The sequence below is a fragment of the Tachypleus tridentatus genome, chromosome 10 (assembly GCF_004210375.1).
Source record: "Tachypleus tridentatus isolate NWPU-2018 chromosome 10, ASM421037v1, whole genome shotgun sequence".
NCBI classification, from domain to species: Eukaryota; Metazoa; Arthropoda; class Merostomata; order Xiphosura; family Limulidae; genus Tachypleus; species Tachypleus tridentatus.
Window position 1 is genome coordinate 67,905,250 of NC_134834.1, and position 17,989 is coordinate 67,923,238.

A 17,989-nucleotide genomic window follows, 5' to 3' on the forward strand; every position below is an offset into this window, starting at 1 on the left:
TGTTCTCAACGACAAAAGCAGGATGCCGCAAAACAAAGAAATACGCCGAAGTCAAAAACGATGTATCACAACACTGAAAACAGTAAAAATAACGTTTCACAAAATCTGGGATTCTGTTTCATACGATAAAAATAGTACAACATAAAATACAGAAATACTATGAATGACAAAAACAGTGTGTTGCAAAACAAAGAAAAACTTCGAAGAATATAAAAATTACGTAACATCAAACCTTTTCGTTTGTTAGCTTCAGAATTTTTGTTCGAAACTAAACAAATGCTCCCCTCGCTAGTTGTTCGTACTTATAACCGAATAGACAAGAAGGAAGGCAAAAAAAAACCAATCAAAATCACCCATCTTCCGCTCTTAGACCACCTTCTTCCACCAGATAGTGAGATTTTATGGTCAATTTTATAGCGCATTCATGGTCTCACAGTGCTGAGATTTTTATATTTTTCAACCTGATAGACATCTAATGGAACACATATACTAAACAGACAGGTCTGAGACCTCAAGGTTCTGTCATAGCCATCTATAATTTAAAACTGTTCTACCCACTCCTCAAGCAGCTACTGTAGTTCGGATAACGGCATTAAATATCACAGTTATAACACATTCACCACTGAAACAGTGATGCGTGTTATAAGGAATTCGTGGCTCATACCTTGGACCTTTTAATTCGTTCACACATACTAACCACTAGTCCATCCCCAGTCAATAAATTCAGAATAAGTGACGTTTTTCAATTATTAACTGACTAATCACTTCTTTTGCTATTTTATATTGAGTTTAAGTTTCCCTTTTAAATATTATTTAATCATATTACATTAGTATTAATTTTTCTAGCAGTTGCAGAAACCAATGGTTTCATTTGGTTGAATTATTTATACAAGCGTATAATGAAACTTCTGAACAGTATTATGTTATTGGTCTGGATTTTTTTTCCTTTTCTTTAGATAAGCCCTTTTTTATTTCTGACACATTTCTCTTTCTTGGTCAACATGACATATTTTTTCACTGTGTGCTGTATTCCTGTGGTCATCTTTGTTTAGCCGGCACATTTCTTTCTCTACTTTTTTTATTAGTTAGTATATTTCTTTTTTTGGTGATACACTTATTATATTGTTCAGAGTGTTTAATTGTTTTTTTTTATTATCTTGTGGTTAGCATACCCGTACTGTGAATTTAAAACTTCATGGCTTGCGTATCATTACTTAGCCTGTACTCTAATGTCATTAGTGCATTATAAGAATGACTAGCAAATCTCAATGTTAAGTTCAACAGTTGGCAAAGGATGCTGTTGATTATATCCCTTCCTTTTAAAAATTTCAAGAAAATTCGTAACAGTAAAATAAGAATTTTGGTTAATTAAATTATGTTTAAAATAAAAACTTTAACCTTACACAAATAGTAACATGGTTATGTTTGAAATAGTCGCTCTTTTTAATATAATGACTAGACTAGGTTTAGTGGTTAAGGCTACAGAGTAAAAGATCCACCTTTGAGTCACTCTCCTCAGTTTAAGCTGTGGGGGTTCTATAACTGTGATAGTCAAACCATTGTTCGGTTAAAGATACCACATAGGCAGGAGATGTTAATGATTGGCTAGCCTTTTCCTTGTAAGCATTTCTAAATTAGGGATGGCTGTGATGAAATCTTGAAGTCACCGACACGGCTGTTGATTATATGTTGTATAAGATGTCATTCAGGTTAAAAATATCAGATAACAAAAATTCAAAATCAGCTCTTTGACGCCATTAGTGTTCTGTAAGAGTGACAGTCAACTACTGCCATTCAGTCGATAACAGAAGCTGAGAAGCTGAGGGTAGGTGCTGTTGATCAGATATGTTCCCCTAGTCTATCAGTTCAAAATTAGGGACGGATATTAGAAGACCGTGCTTTGTATGGCTTTACGGGAAAATGTTGTAATATTTAAAAAAAACAAATGTTTTATGGTACTTTATTATTCATTTTTCAAATTATTGCCTTTACTTCAAGATAAGCTTTTTATGATTCAGTTTATTTATATATTTATTTTGTGCTACACTATTTTTATCATTTAGAGTACCTCTCTAATTTGTGAAAAAATGTTCTAGTAGCTCAGACTATGGTTTGTTTAATGATGCAAGCTTCTTTTTCATTTTGTGTTTCTTTATTTTGTTTGTAATACACTATTTTCTATCATCCAGTGCACGTCGCTGTTTCTTATACATTATTTCTATAGTTAAGAATATTTCTTGATTGTATGTTTTTGAATTTCGCTTAAAGCTACACGAAGGCTATCTGCGCTAGCTGTCCCTTATTTTGCAGAGTAAGACAAGAGGGAAGGCAGCTAGTATTCACCCCTCGCCGCCATCTCTTGAGCTACTCTTTTACCAACGAATAGTGGATTGACCGTTACGTTATAACTCCCCCATGGTTGAAAAGGCAAGCATAGTTGGTATGACGGTGATTAGAACCCGCGACCCTCGGATTACGAGTCGAGCGCCTTAACCACCTGGACACGCCGGGCCCAGTATTTCTTTATTGAGTTGTACAATGTTTTTATCGTCCCGAACAGTTGATTTTAACGTATTCTTTTAATTTTTCAACGTATTATTTTTGCTTTTTGATTTTATTTTCCTCGACAGTACGAATTTCAGGAAAGAACTCATGGATAATTAATTTTGACAGAACGTTTCATCTTATCCAAACACCTTAAGTATTTCAAATAATTATTAATGAGTAAAGGTCGATACATGAAAAATTCCAAAATACAGTATTATTATCTTTAAGAATATTTCATTATTATGTGAAACACTATTTTGTTGTTCAAAATATTGGTCGTGTATTATATCATTTTTATCGTTTAGAATATTTTTCTTTCGCGACACGCGTCTTTTATTTTGTTTTTATTCAATTACTTTATCTTTGAATTAGAGTTATATGGCTAACGTTTGTTTGTAGCTCAATGTGGTTGTTATTTTTTATGTAAAGTGCTCGTTTCTAAGACCTTCTTTTTTATAAACACATAAGCTTTACAAGGTGAGACGAAAAGATACCAGGAACTTATCCAATACATCAATCAGTGTTTGCGTATAGTTTGTTCACCTTATATTTGATCACAGTTGATTTAGAGTTCACTGAACAGTTAATTCATTTTCCGTAAACGTGTTTACAAGTTAAAAGAAATCTATACTCTGCGATATCAATGTAAAGCAGAACTTTCATGAATCGTTTGAATCTCTTGTTTTCTTTGGTAAATGGCGTAAGAAGAAAAATCTTCCTTCTGGTATAACGTTTACAATAACAATAAAACAACAAATAACTCTTTTTGTATCAAAATAAATTTGATATATAATGTGTTAAAATCACTAAGTATTTTAGCTTCAAAATTTTATATCTTGGTAAAAATAAAATAAACAAATCACAAAACAGTGTTAAAAAGTAAGAATAATCCAACAGATGTAAAAGTGGGATATAGTAGCTAATCATCATTGATAAAATGAAAATTCTCAAAAGCCAAAAAACGAACTTCGTCACTCTTCATTAACGCAATATTGTGGTATTTAAGATTCAACGTTAAAGCGAGTTTTCCTTAGTTACCACCACATTTTTGTTAACCTAAAGATCATCTAAGAAAGTCGAAATGTTGCTCTGTATTTTATTTTAATTAAAGTTTTAATACCCAAACCAGAATAAATTTTTACTCACTACCATTTTAATGTTGTTATTCATAATTAATGTACAATATCAATTTAAAAACACCCCCCTCTAGTACAGCGGTATGTCTCCGGATTTGCAACGCTAAAATCAGTGGTTCGATTCCCCTCAGTGGGCTCAGCAGATAGCCTAATGTGGCTTTGCTACAAGAAAACGCACACTTTAATAACTGAAATATTGGTTCCATAGAAAATTTGTAGAAAATCTTTATGCTTTGCAACACAATAAAAATCCTAATATCATTTCTAATCAGCAATGCACAGCTCAGCCCTTTTGTACCTAAGAGGCACGGCGGTATGTCCGCGAGCTCACACTGATAGAAGCCTGATTTTGGATATCCATGGTAGGCAGAGCACAAATAGAAAGAGGCGTGACCAGGTGGAAAAAGCGTTCGACTGGCAATTTGGGGGTCGCGGGTCCGAATCCCCGTTAAACCAAGCATGCTCGTCCTTTCAACTGTGAGAACATTACAATGTGACGATCAATTCCACTATTCGTTGTTAAAAGAGTAATCTAAGAATTGACGGTGGATGGTGACAAATAGCTTCCTTCCCTTCAGTCTTAAACTGCTAAATTAGGGACGACTGCCGTAGATAGCCCTCGTGTAGCTTTGTGCGAAATTAAAAAACAAAAAGTCAGTTTTTGAATATTCATTGATGTAGCAAAAACCTAAATCACAACCTTGAGATACCTATCTGTAGATATGAAAATAACAGTAAACTAAAATTTACCTAGTTACTCAGAAAAAAATATTTCAAATTAATCTCTCCCAAACATTTATTACAATCAGAAAGACAAACTTCCGAAAGGTGCTTTTGTGCAAAAAGAAGTATTGACAATATTCCATTTCATTTTTTCTTGCGTTATCTAATAATATTTCAATTTTTAATTCATAAATTTATTACTGTGATTTCATAAAGATAGCTCGACAAAGTCACTTAGAAATGGCTACTGTTCTCATCTCTCATGCTAGCGTAAATCATAATTTATTTTGCTTCCAAAAATTTATTTGAATATAAGGCACATTAAAAACAATTCTTAATATATAAATTGATTTAAACTCACATTTTAACAAATAGAAATCTGTCTTAGTTTTTTTTTTATCTTAATAAGCCTAAACATATTGGCATTCTTGGGCAGTATTGGCGTTTCTTTATCACCTATCCGTGAAATGTTTGGTATAATTACTAATACTAGGTTATAATTGCAACAGCGATATAAAAATAAATGACTGTATTCAAAATAATGAGAACTGCTTTGATCACTAGTTAAAGGACAATAATATAATATAGAATATTGCTGATAAACTCTAGCTCAAGCAGAGTGAATTAGGCTGAGGTGTTGGACTTTGTTCAAATTAAGATAAAGGTTTCATGCTAAATTATTTTAGAGTTAAAAGTAATAAAACTTTAATTATACCACTGTTGCTTATGAAATAATCCGAGCTTAACTGATTTCATTTGGATTCAAACTTAATTTCGCATAAGGTCTTCCTTTGAACAAAATTTCTTCACAGGTAATGGGATGCCTTTCGCTGTAACAGCACTTTTGACATGTTCACGTTTCTTGATATAGCTCTGATTGAGCACATGCTCCGGTTTTCATCATGTTAACCAACAGCACTTCAAACTAGCTTTCTCACTCTCACATTGTCAAATATTTATTACTTAATAATTAATCACGCTAAAACGACACCTGATGAATTAATTAAGAAATACATTCGTATACCTTTAAACATTCTTAACCTTATACAATAACATAATTTTAGGAAACATTTCAAATATGGGCTTAGCAGCTAGAAATTGTTTGTTTGTTTTGAATTTCGCACAAAGCTACTCGAGAGCTATCTGCGCTAGTCGTCCCCAATTTAGCAGTATAAAACTAGACAGAAGACAGCTAGTCATCATCACCACCGCCAACTCTTGGGCTACTCTTTTTAGTAAAGAATAGTCATCACCACCCACTGCCAACTCTTGGGCTACTCTTTACAAACGAATATTGGGATTGACCGTCACATTATAACGCTCCCACGGCTGAAAGGGTGAGCAAGTTTGGTGTAACGGGGATTCAAACCCGCGACCCTCAGATTACGAGTCGAGCGCTTTAACCCATCTGGCCATGCCGGGCTCCAGCTAGAAATAAAGGAATAACATTTTTATAATAGCCGAGGGCAATTTAAGTTTCAAGGAAAAATTGTCACAGTTGATTACAATAACAATGATAATCTGTTAAGTGTCAAACTGATATCACGAATATAAGCAAAAACTATTCCTATATGTAATTAAAAGGGTACTAGAAATTCTTGCTTTCTGAATATTTAAAGGAAACATTTTATATTGTTGAAGCCATTCTGTCAGTCATTATTCTACATCACAGTTAGAAATTGTTAATGTAGTAAAACTACGCTGCACTACAAGAATAATGAATGAATAACCATTTACTACTGGTTCACAAAATTCTGTGTATTTTGTAATGTTATTGCATATTTTTCATTTAAAAAGGTGTTTTCTTAGAATATAATATAATAATATAAGTAAATCCTTATGCACTACATCTGCGTTGATTTTAAACTAAATTAAAATTTTCATTTACTAGATAGTTTTCCCAGAGTAACTAAATATAATTCATTTTCTACTCCTGCATATCATCATCATAATTACCTAAATATACCAATACTTATCCATTTTTATTGCACTGTAAACTTCAGTTAGCCAACACGTAAGCGAAATGCGTGAGATGGTTATCTACTTGTTTCTTGGAACTGTCGAACTATAGCAGTTATTTTTCTAGCTAAAACACTATATTCAGGGCCATAAACAGTGACTATCAACCATGGCATATCTAGAAGTCGTAAATGAGCTAATTCAATTACTTGTTACTGTTCAGTGTCAGGTGTCTTTCCTCAACGTGGTGGGGAACGAGATAATAGCAAGTTCCTTTTCCCGATGTATTGTAGAAATAGTGAGACGTCTCTTTCACTGACGCAGTATGTAAATATTTAAGAGATACCTTTTCCTAATGCTCTTTGTTGCAAGAGGAGATTCTCTTTTTCTTACGTAGTGTAGTTCTAGTTAAAATTAAGTCCTTTTTCTTGACGTACCTCAGTATTAATTGAGACTGGAGGCATTTTTTAATGTAGTATGGAACACTTCGAAACTAGGTTACTTTCGTGACGTAGTGCAGTTCTAGTTGAGATTAAGTTAACAGCTAGTAGTGTACGCGTTAAGTGCTTAAATATATGACTATTTTAAACTTTCAAGTGTGTGTGTTTTTCTTTTAGCAAAGCCACAACGGGCTATCTGCTGAGCCCACCGAGGGGGAATCGAACCCCTGATTTTAGCGTTGTAAATCCGTAGACTTACGGCTGTACTAGCGGGGGGCTAAACTTTCAAGTCTTGATCTACTAATACTTGTCAATATAGCCAGATTTTGACTTTGTGATTCACATAGAACTTACACATAAAAATAGTCTAAATTCTACAAAACTACCTGCACGATAAGTCTTAATAACAAATAACGATATTTTCCCCGGGTTATCATTAAGTAAAAATTAATTTACTGTTTTAAAACTTTCTTAACTATTCCATTATTTACAGAACGTTTACAAACACCCTTACAATTCGCCTCACTTGACAATCATTTATCCTCTTAAGAAAGCTGCAACTCATTGAATTATGTTCGAAATATAAAATCGTATTGTATTTAAATTAGAATAATCTTTTTAAAATATAACAAAACCTTACAGGCAAAATTTTGTTTTTTTAAGTATTTGGACAAATAACACAATTATAAAGACGAAAATCACACCAATCTAATAATTACAATAATTATCGTTTCAGTATGACAAATAGCACTCTTATAGACATTCGTTATTTTGTGTGTACGTTAAATGCTACCTCAACACTTGTTTCAAGCTATTAATAGAAACAGTGGTAAACAAAGAGTTTACTCCATCATAAACTTTTGTTACCTGTTTCCTAGATTCGTAACACGTGAAGCTGATGTAACGTTATCGATTTGAAGGATCTATGAATGACGTCAATGTTAATAAATGTCGTAACATCATGCCAGTAAAAATTAGATTTTAAATTACTTTTATCATGTTTTACAGATAAGAAGTTGAGCGAAACCCAATTTGAAAAATAGACACATTTTGGTGTAACAAGATAAACAATAGGGCTGTGGGACAAAAAAATCCATGAAACTTACGTTATGAAAATGTTATGTAATAAGTATGAAACATAAAAGATTGGTAACTTAGGGACTTTCCAATAATCTTCTTATTTACAAAAATAAAACAATTCATAATCTGGATTAGGAACTGAAAGGATTATTGTTTTACGCTTTAGATAACATTCGAATGTAATCGAATGTATTCGAATGTAAAGTGGAACTGAAGTAGGAACTTAAAAATCAATAACACTAAAAACAGAGCTTAACACCAGTAATGTGTATATTGATATGTTTCAAGTTTTAAATACTTGAGTGTTATTTTTGGTTTTTCATCCTCGTGCTCTTAATGATGTATCTCTTTTGTCGTCATTTTAATATATCTAAAACACTATATGTGAGCTGTGCACTGTAAGTTCCAGCTTTATTTTAATTATCTGCTCATACTAATAAGGCTTGTGATTGGTGAAACTACTGATCTTTTTTGTGTCATTCCGCGAGAGGCTCACTAACAGCCTATTAAAGGGACCGGATTAAATCCCTTCAAGCACACTGTATGAATCTGGCATTTGGAAGAAGGAAACGCAAATAAGTAATGTGACTTTACAAACAATGTTTTATGTCCAAAGCAAAGTGTGTGTCAAAATAACACAAAGAATAAAAGCTAATTTAGGTTTCGTATACCTGATAGATGCTTCGCTACAGTAGTTTGTTTTGAATTTCGCGCAAAGCTACTCGAGGGCTATCTGCACCAGCCGTCCCTAATTTAGCAGTGTAAGACTAGACGGAAGGCAGCTAGTCATCACCACCTTCCGCCAACTTTTTTACCAACGAACAGTGGGATTGACCGTCACATTATAACGTCCCCACGACAAAAAAAGAGAGAGCATGTTTGGCGCGACGGGGATACAAACCCGAGACCCTCCGATTAGGAGTCGCACGCCTTACCCCACCTGGCCATGCCGGGCTCGCTACAATATGGAAGAACAATCTTTATGATAGCTTGGATTTTTTTTCCCCACTGAGAGTTCATAATTAGGTAAACTTCCGTGATTATTAAAAATGTAGCATGCTACGGAATAATACCTAGGTCAATTAATTTAAGATTTTGACGACTCTGACCAAAATCCCCAATGACGTCTTACACGTATATCATATTACTTTTAAAGTAATTACTCAAATGAGTTATTTTTATTTGTTGAAAGCATGAAGTAATCACTTAGCAAAATAAAATGACAGGAAATCTGATTAAATATATTAATAAATATATTAACCACTTTATATATATTTTTTCAACATAATTAGACAAATGTATTTTTAGTATTTTTAACTGCTCGCTTGTGGTGACATTGGCCCCCCGCTAGTACAGCGGCATGTCTCCGGATCTACAACGCTAAAATCAGGGGTTCGATTCCCCTCGGTGGGCTGAGCAGATAGCCCGATGTGGCTTTGCTATAAGAAAAACACAAACACACTGGTGACATTGTTGAGCAGTTAAAACTTTATTCGGATATACCCAGGAATATTTGAGTATTTTCTAAGTACTGAACACCTGTTTAACGTCTTTTCTTTTAGTAGGATTTAAGTAGTTATAAGCCGACATTAATCTTTGCCTCGCGCAAAAGTTAGATCATACCACAGAGATTATTCCATAAGCTTATACTAGCTTAGCTAGTATTTTGCACCTTTTTACCCCTAGAGTGCGGATCATATCCAAGTGAATGAGATGTACAGACTAAGGAGGTTTATAAAATTTACTATAAATTATTCTCCCCCTTTGAATATGAGCAGTAAGAATAGTTTGTTTTGTTGTGTTTTTTTTTATTTCGCGCAAAGCTACACGAGGGCTATCAGAGCTAGCCGTCACTAATTTTGCAGTGTAAAACTAGAGGGTAGGCAGCTAGTCATCACCACCCACCGCCAACTCTTGGATTACGCTTTTACCAAATAACAGTTGAATTGACCACCACATTATAACGCCTCGACCGCTGAACGGGAGAGCATGTTTGGTGCGACGGGAATCCGAACCCGCGACCCGTATATTATGAGTCGAACGCCTTAATCCACCTGGCCATGCCGGACCCAGTAAGAATAATCTATGACTTCAGTGATCTAGGATGATGTAATGTCGCACAAGGTATTTGAACTGACTTGAAACTGTGTTTATAAGTAATTATTTCTATCACAGTAGAACAAAGTCTTGCTATGATTTCTTTTCTTTTTTCCATTTAGTTCTTTATAGTATTGAATATGTGTTTAAGGGTAAATGATTTTAGTATTACATATTTATTTTTTGAGACTCCTCTGTGCTGTCCATGTTTGATTGATTCACCGTTTCTCCCAAAAGATTTCTTTCCTGGACTTAATACTTAATTGTTCGCTTCAGTTTCACCTGAGAAGACCACAAAATTGAAACAGTAATGAACCTTACTTCTTAAAACTGAATGAATAACTAATATATAAATAATATTATTAGATAAATTACGATATAGTGTAGAAAAGAATACTCAGAAGTTGTTTGACATATTTATTTTTGCAAAATCTCAAGGTACGTTATTAAGACGTTCAAATTAAACGTAAACTAACTATATGTATTATGGCCGAGCGCGTTAGGCGTGCGACTCACAATCCGAGGGTCGCAGGTTCGCATCCCAGTCGCGCTAAACATGCTCGCCCTTTCAGCCGTGGGAGCGTTATAATGTGACAGTCAATCCCACTATTCGTTGGTAAAAGGGTAGCCCCAGAGTTGGTGGTGGGTGGTGATGACTAGCTGCCTTCCCTCTAGTCTTACACTGCAAAATTAGGGACGGCTAAGGTTTTTCCTCCTGGTTGGGGTTATGCGGTAGGCTAACAATCTACTCACTTAAAAAACCACCCTGTTAATGAATCCACAAGCGATTGCGGCCCTATATTCCTTCATGGAATCGAGAGGCATAATAATAAACTATATGTATTATAAGTTAAAAGGCAATTATACATCAGTTAATAAGGCCAAGCTATGTAAGTACTTAATATCAGAGATCAACGTACAAAGATTTGTTTTTTTGTTTTGAATTTCCCGCAACTCGAGGGCTATCTGCGCTAGCTGTCCCTAATTTAGCAGTGTAAGACTAGAGGGAAGGTAAGTAGTCATCACCACCCACCGCCAACTCTTGGGCTACTCTTTTACAAACGAATAGTGGGATTGATCGTCACATCGCAACGTCCCTTCAGTTTAAAGTACGAGCATATTTAGTGGGAAGGGGATTCGATCTCGGGACCATCAGATTATGAGTCCAACGCCTTAACCCAGCTGGCCATGCCGCGCCGTAACATACAACGAAAATAAAACTAATGACGATTAGAATACAATGAATTATCAGTTGACTGTCCTCACTATTATACTAAGCTAATAATGCAAATACGATACTCTTAAGAATAAATACGTACTTAAAAGCTATCATTATGACCAATAACATTTAATGAAACTAAGCACAAAACATAGACTAGAATATTACTTCTAAAACATGGAAAAACATGTTTTTTTAACTCCTAGGTTCCTCGTAGTTTTCCAATACAAGAAACCTGGATATATTTATAATTATTTGTGCATTTGCAATAATGTAAATCCAGTAGTGACCTCTGATTGTTCAGCGAAAAGGTCTGGATCTTATAATATTAAAGTTTGGGCATACCCACGGTGGACAGTGCATATTGTATAGCTTAAAAAACAAACAATTGTCCTTTTTTTCAAAAATATGAAAAACAAACTAAAAAGAAAAAGTACATTTAGTCTAGGGTTTTTTCATAAAATATTATCTTCGTCTCTGAATTCTTTGACTACTTGTGACAGAAATCTAAACAAGTCCTTACAGTTCTCTAAAATAACGTAATGTCCCGAAGTTTAAGGTTAATAAGCCTTTGAGGAGGGGGAGGCTATAGAAAAATAAAGCCTAAAACTTGCAATAATAATAAAAACATTATCGTTTAACTAAATCATAAAATACAAATTATATACATAAATCAACTAAAGTAACGAAATAGATAAAAATAGCACAGTAATATGTCTAAACAGGCCATCAGAAGCTAAAACTCTGCCTTCTACATCACAATGCAAACATTTATAAGTAAAAGTAAATACGAATCTATTACAATATGTTAACCATACTGAAAATGTCACAGTTGCTGTTTTTCCTTAAAGTCCATTGACCCAATATCAGTGAATGTTGAGCATATATATAAATGTAGGCTTCGCCTCACAAACAAAATGTGTCGTTCTTGAAGGCATAGTGTAAATTATATATGTACTTATATTATTCTAGCTAAATAGACTCGAATGCCCATCAATAATGTTGCTGTATCACGCTGTGCACGCTGGACGTGTGTGCTCAGCAGAATTTTCTGTGTACTGTGCAGAAGATACCAAGCTGTACCTCATCGTGCTTGTCTGTCTCTAACCTCGGCAAAAAGACGGAAATAATGTTTAAACTCATAAATTACCACTCTAACGTGACGAGGTAATTAGTAATGAATTGTGTACAATGGTAACTACAACTAACAGAAGTAGCAGATATTAATTTAGCTAAAGGAATAATATAAGGCTGTTCCTCAACACGAGTGAGGGATGGGGGGGCAAGTATAGAAAATGTACTGGTGACAGTCAGTCCTTAACGTGTATGGTGGATGGTGTTCTACTCATCAGCTGCCTGTGATTAGATGTTTAATATTAGGGATGACAGAAGACAGCATTAGTAATATTGCAATGAATACAAAATGCCAGTTCAGCTTCAGTATAATATAATTTTTAGGACTAACGAAATGTAATACTAACATCCACAAATAGATCTATTTATTGCTTCCTTTATAAATTTCAAAAAATTATAGTAAGTAATTAAGAAATAAAGCCGTAGTCATGATATTTTCAAAGAGATAATATGATTCTCTAAACCTTTTTAATTTCATAAGCCGTAGTATGAAACGTGTTGAATTTCTCTTATAACTAAATATAGCTTGTATTAAGAACAAGGCTGGAGAATTATCGTTTAAGAAAAACAAGAATGAAGCTGTGATAGTTACCTACAAAACTCTTGTAGTGAATAAAAACTTACACTCTACTGAAAAACCTGTGAGGTAAAAATATTTTAGCATAACTTACATCAAATATTTTAGAAAAGAAAGTAAAGAAACTATGATCCCGAGCTTGAAAGTGTCTACGTTGTTAAAAAAATAACGTTCAAAATAAAAATTAACGACCGGTATATATATGTGTGTGATAATTTAAAGTTTATTCACTGCAGTGAAAAAGAGTTGTTTTTTAAGGGGGTACTAGTAAATAACAAGGCTTAGCAAGAAAAAAAAAGTTAGGTAAACAGTGCTGTTAATGTATCTGAAAATACCAATAAACTGTTTCGCTGTTAATGAAAATTCAAATTTGAATGAATAAGAATTACTTGAATGTGGCCTGAAACCGTCTTTTCTAGGTCTTTGTATTTTATTGTGGAACTTGAAATACACGGCTTGTAAGAATTATTTGAGCTTTAAACAAACCGGTAATATTATGATATAAACATGTTAACTTAAGCGTAGAAGATTTGTTAAAATATCTTCAAAGTGATGGTGAATGTTAATTTTGAATTTTATCAATATAAAGATTGTTATAAAATCACTCGTATCGAAATTGTATATTTATCATTGTTTATTATATTTTTAGAATAAACATCCAAGTTTGCTAACCCCTTCCGTTTCGTTATCAGTTCTAATGTACTTATGTACATCATTTTCAGTACATGAAGGTGTTATCGTTAACCCTACTTCTTCACACAGAGTTCTAACAGTGTTTGTTTGTTTTTTGAATTTCGAGCAAAGTAACACGAGGGCTGTCTGCGCTAGCCGACCCTAATTTAGCAGTGTAAGACCAGAGGGAAGGCATTTAGTCGTCACTACAACCGCCAACTCTTGGGCTACTCTTTTACCAACGAATAGTGGAATTGACTGTCACATTATAATAGCCTCGCGGCTGAAAGGGCTAGCATGTTCGACGTGACAGAAATTCGAACCTGCAACCCTCGGATTATGAGTGGAGTGCCTTAACCACCTGGCCATGCCGGGTGGAATTCTAATATAGTATGTGTCACAAGTGAGCGATGCTTTTTGTGCTATATATACAATCTAAGTATTCTTAATACATTCTGTTTAATAAATTATCAATAGTTCTTAATATATACTATATTTAAGTATCTTATGTCTTTAACTCTTTTCCCCGATTCTTGAAACGTTTTTACTTTTAAGTTTTCATTTTACCCCACTTACATAACATTACATTGCATAACTTACATCACAGAACAAAATATTAATATCAGTATGATGAAGATATTACTTATCTTTCCTGAGATATCATAGTCAGCGAGTGTAAAACAATGATTTACAATTTGAAGATAATATTTTACGTAACTCTTTTGTATGTATTTTATGTAAGACTGTTTTACAATTGAAAATTTGGACGCTTATGTCCTTCTTGCAAGGTTGAATAGATTTTTTCGTTTTATAACAAATACATTCTCTGCATGCGTACAAGAACAAATAACTAATTTCGACAAATTTCCTAAAATATCCCATATTCGGTAAGATTTTGTCGTAACTGACTTTGTTCGCTGTCATTGCGCGCCTAAGATTCATAATTCAAGTCCACTGAACCGGTAAATTACAAAAGAACCCTACATAACAATAGTAGTTTTCACCGTTAAGCTGCTATTACTTGATCACTGAAACGCTAAATCATGAGACATTACTCAGCGTTCTTAATCTTTCTCTGTTTGTTAACTTGAGTATTTATTACGGTTAATCCATTTATTATCCAAGTTTCCTGTATATCTTTACATAACATATAACAAATATGTTAGTGTATGCATAGATCCTATTCTTATGAAGGTAACGCCTGGTTCTGTATGACACTTATAATTTTTCGGCGGGGCTAATTATCTTACAATTTGTTTTTCATCCAAAGTAAAGAAATTTTACTGTTACTGTTAAGCTCTCTTTCCTTTAAACATTTAAATTGTGACAAAGACGTCACCAATAGGTATTTGGAAATGCGGACGAACCCACTTTTTTAGCCACGTGTATCTGCTTGCAGATTGATAAGGAACCAACAACCATAACGTATTGACACATATTTAAGATTCAGCTATCTAGCATAACTTCACACACTTTAGGAAGCTGTGGCTGTTTCTTTGTACTTGCATACTCCTAGCCGTTTAAATACAGTAAGTTACATTGATTAAACAAAAGAATTTAAATGACAGTATGTCTACTAAATGTAATGTGGTGAAAAATAATTATTAAAAGAAATTTTGGGGCATATAATTCTGGGGTGCATATGAAGTTCAATTACAAGTTGTTTCTAGTTTATTCTTAATACTTGCATGAATATATTTTCAGCATAACTTGTTCATCATCGATTTCTCGTTATAACTCTTACAGTTTTACATTTATATGCACATGTGTGTGCAATCTAAGATGAACCATCAACCGAAACAACCTCTGCCCAAAAACATCGTGGCGATAAACAAGTATCATCAGTGTTATGTGTCAATTCGACCGACCTCGTACCGATGCTCTGTAATAATCAACATTTGTTTTGACTAAATCTGGTTTTCCTTGTACGTAGGCCCTAAACTCTTTGTTACACTACATTGCTGCCTACTCTGACATGTCCATAATATTATGATAAATAAAATCAATACCAACAGTTATTGTTGTTGTTATTGTTTAATATTAAGCACACAGTTACATAAAGAGCTATCTGTATTCTGCTAACCACGAGTATTGAAACCTGGTTTCTAGAGATATAAGTCCGCAGACATATCGTTGTGTCCAACTGCAGTAATATTAAAGTAAAATATGCATTTTACAGTGAAAAAACGTTTAAAAAACGTTTATATTGAAAGTCATGGAGGAATAATCTATGTATAGTTGCATCAACCCTATATTATTGTTTGCATTCTTTTTGGCACTGCTATCTCTACAACATTTTATATTAACAAAAGGTTTTCTATCACTTCTTTTGTGACATTTTTTCCCTGGCTGAAAGTTAATTTATTTTATGAATGTGTTTAACAAAACTTAATATTGTGTGTATTGTTTTACTCCTTCACTTCATATGTAATGTAGGATTTAGCTTTCTAAGGACAACAATTGTACAGTGTACAAAGCATTGGGTATTCTATATACAACAATCATCTGATGCTCACGTATTACTAGTTGGTAATACCTTTGTCAGTCTCTACTTATGTTTTAAATAAAAAACATCGACTTCTATAATAAAAAAATCTTACACCAGAATTATGATTTATTGATTTTTAATTACTGAAAGTTATTACGACTAAGCGATTACATCATGAACTGTCCAGGGACAAAAAGAGTGGGCTTATGCCTAAACTGACATCAGTAGTACATTAGTTGAGGAGTTATCTTGATTAGTACAAGATGAATAATTTGATGAATTGGTCACTTTCTGGTTTAGTATGTCAGCGATGGTTTCTTACCTTCTTCTCAAGCTTGTTGAGTATAGATGGATTGGTCACTTTCTGGTTTGGTATGTCAGCGATGGTTTCTTACCTTGTTCTCAAGCTTGTTGAGTATAGATGGATTGGTCACTTTCTGGTGTGGTATGTCAGCGATGGTTTCTTACCTTCTTCTCAGCCTTGTTGAGTAAAGATGGATTGATCACTTTCTGGTTTGGTATGTCAGGGATGGTTTCTTACCTTGTTCTCAAGCTTGTTGAGTACAGATGGATTGGTCACTTTCTGGTGTGGTATGTCAGCGATGGTTTCTTACCTTTTTCTTAGGCTTGTTGAGTACAGATGGATTGGTCACTTTTTGGTTTGGTATGTCAGCGATGGTTTCTTGCCTTGTTCTCAGGCTTGTTGAGTATAGAAACTAACAAAAATGAGAGGCAATCATCTATTAAAATTAAAATTCTGTCACTGTTGATTTTTATCATGCATATTTGAATTATGCCTATTGAGAACATTTGTCATCTCTAGGTAAAGTGTCTACCAACTCTATAATAAACCTTTTACAGTTCTATTCGAGGCTAGTTAGTCAGCGGCTTAAATAAATTTGTCTTATGTCTCTATAATTTAATTTGACTAAATAATTGTAGTTTATTTTTTTTAGTTACACTTCTAATAATTTATGGCAGATAAAAATGGCTCACATACTTCTAATAACTATTGACAGATAAAGATGGCTCACATACTTCTAATAACTAATGACTGATAAAGATGGCTCACATACTTCTAATAGCTTTTGACAGATAAAGATGGCTCACATACTTCTAATAACTTATGACAGATAAAGATGGTTCACATACTTCTAATAACTTATGACAGATAAAGATGGTTCACATACTCTATGATAAATTCTACACATTCTACTACAAATGATGTTTTTTTTCTATATTGCAAAATACAATTTATCTTCTAAACTATAATCGTTGTAAATTGCAACAAATAAGTCTATTTTCCAAATCTTTACATTTGTTAGATGAATTTGTACATGCCACAAATAAATAATAATGCTTCTTTTGTCTACATCCATTAGAAATTGTAAAATTTGAGGTTGACTCTCTTTATTTAAAAAATTGTTACCTTTTGAAAATTATAATAATATCCACGTGGTCTAAATCATGATTTTAAAATGCTGATGCTAACAGAAAACTAGCAAAATTATGAACTTTTGTGGAAAGACAAATGAATAACGAAGGCGTTTTCTGGACATATACTGCCTTTGTGATTTTAGGTTTTTATTTTTGTGTTAGGTTTGTTTTTGAATTTCGTGTAAAGCTACATGAGGGCTATCTGAGGCGTCCCTAATTTAGCAGTGTAAAATTAGAGGGAAGGCAGCTAGTCATCACCATCCACCGCCAACTCTGGGACTACTTTTTCACCAACGAATAGTGAAATTGACCGTCAAATTATAACGCACCCACGGCTGAAAGGGCGAGCATGTATAGTGTAACGGGGATTCAAACCCGTGACTCTCGGATTACGAGTCGAGTGCCTTAGCCACCAAGCCACGCCGGGCCTTGTGTTAGGTCTAACTGTTACAATCTCCGGTCATGTGACTTATTTATTTC

At 33.8% G+C, this 17,989-nt stretch overlaps 1 protein-coding gene across 5 annotated transcripts in view; it reads left to right on the forward strand.

The window, feature by feature from the left end:
* Positions 1 to 17,989, forward strand: part of LOC143229483 (synaptotagmin-15-like) — a 68,574-nt gene that overhangs the window by 12,483 nt on the left and 38,102 nt on the right. Inside the window, exons 1-2 of one of the 5 annotated variants that reach the window (XM_076461864.1) lie at positions 6,599 to 6,688; positions 9,709 to 10,009. The exons of 1 other annotated variant lie outside the window; for it this stretch is intronic. The gene's annotated coding sequence lies outside the window, so the exon portion shown is untranslated. Of the gene's footprint in view, positions 1 to 6,551; positions 6,689 to 9,708; positions 10,010 to 17,989 lie in introns of those variants that run through there. 3 more of the 5 variants (XM_076461866.1, XM_076461863.1, XM_076461865.1) reach the window with 3 other exon arrangements.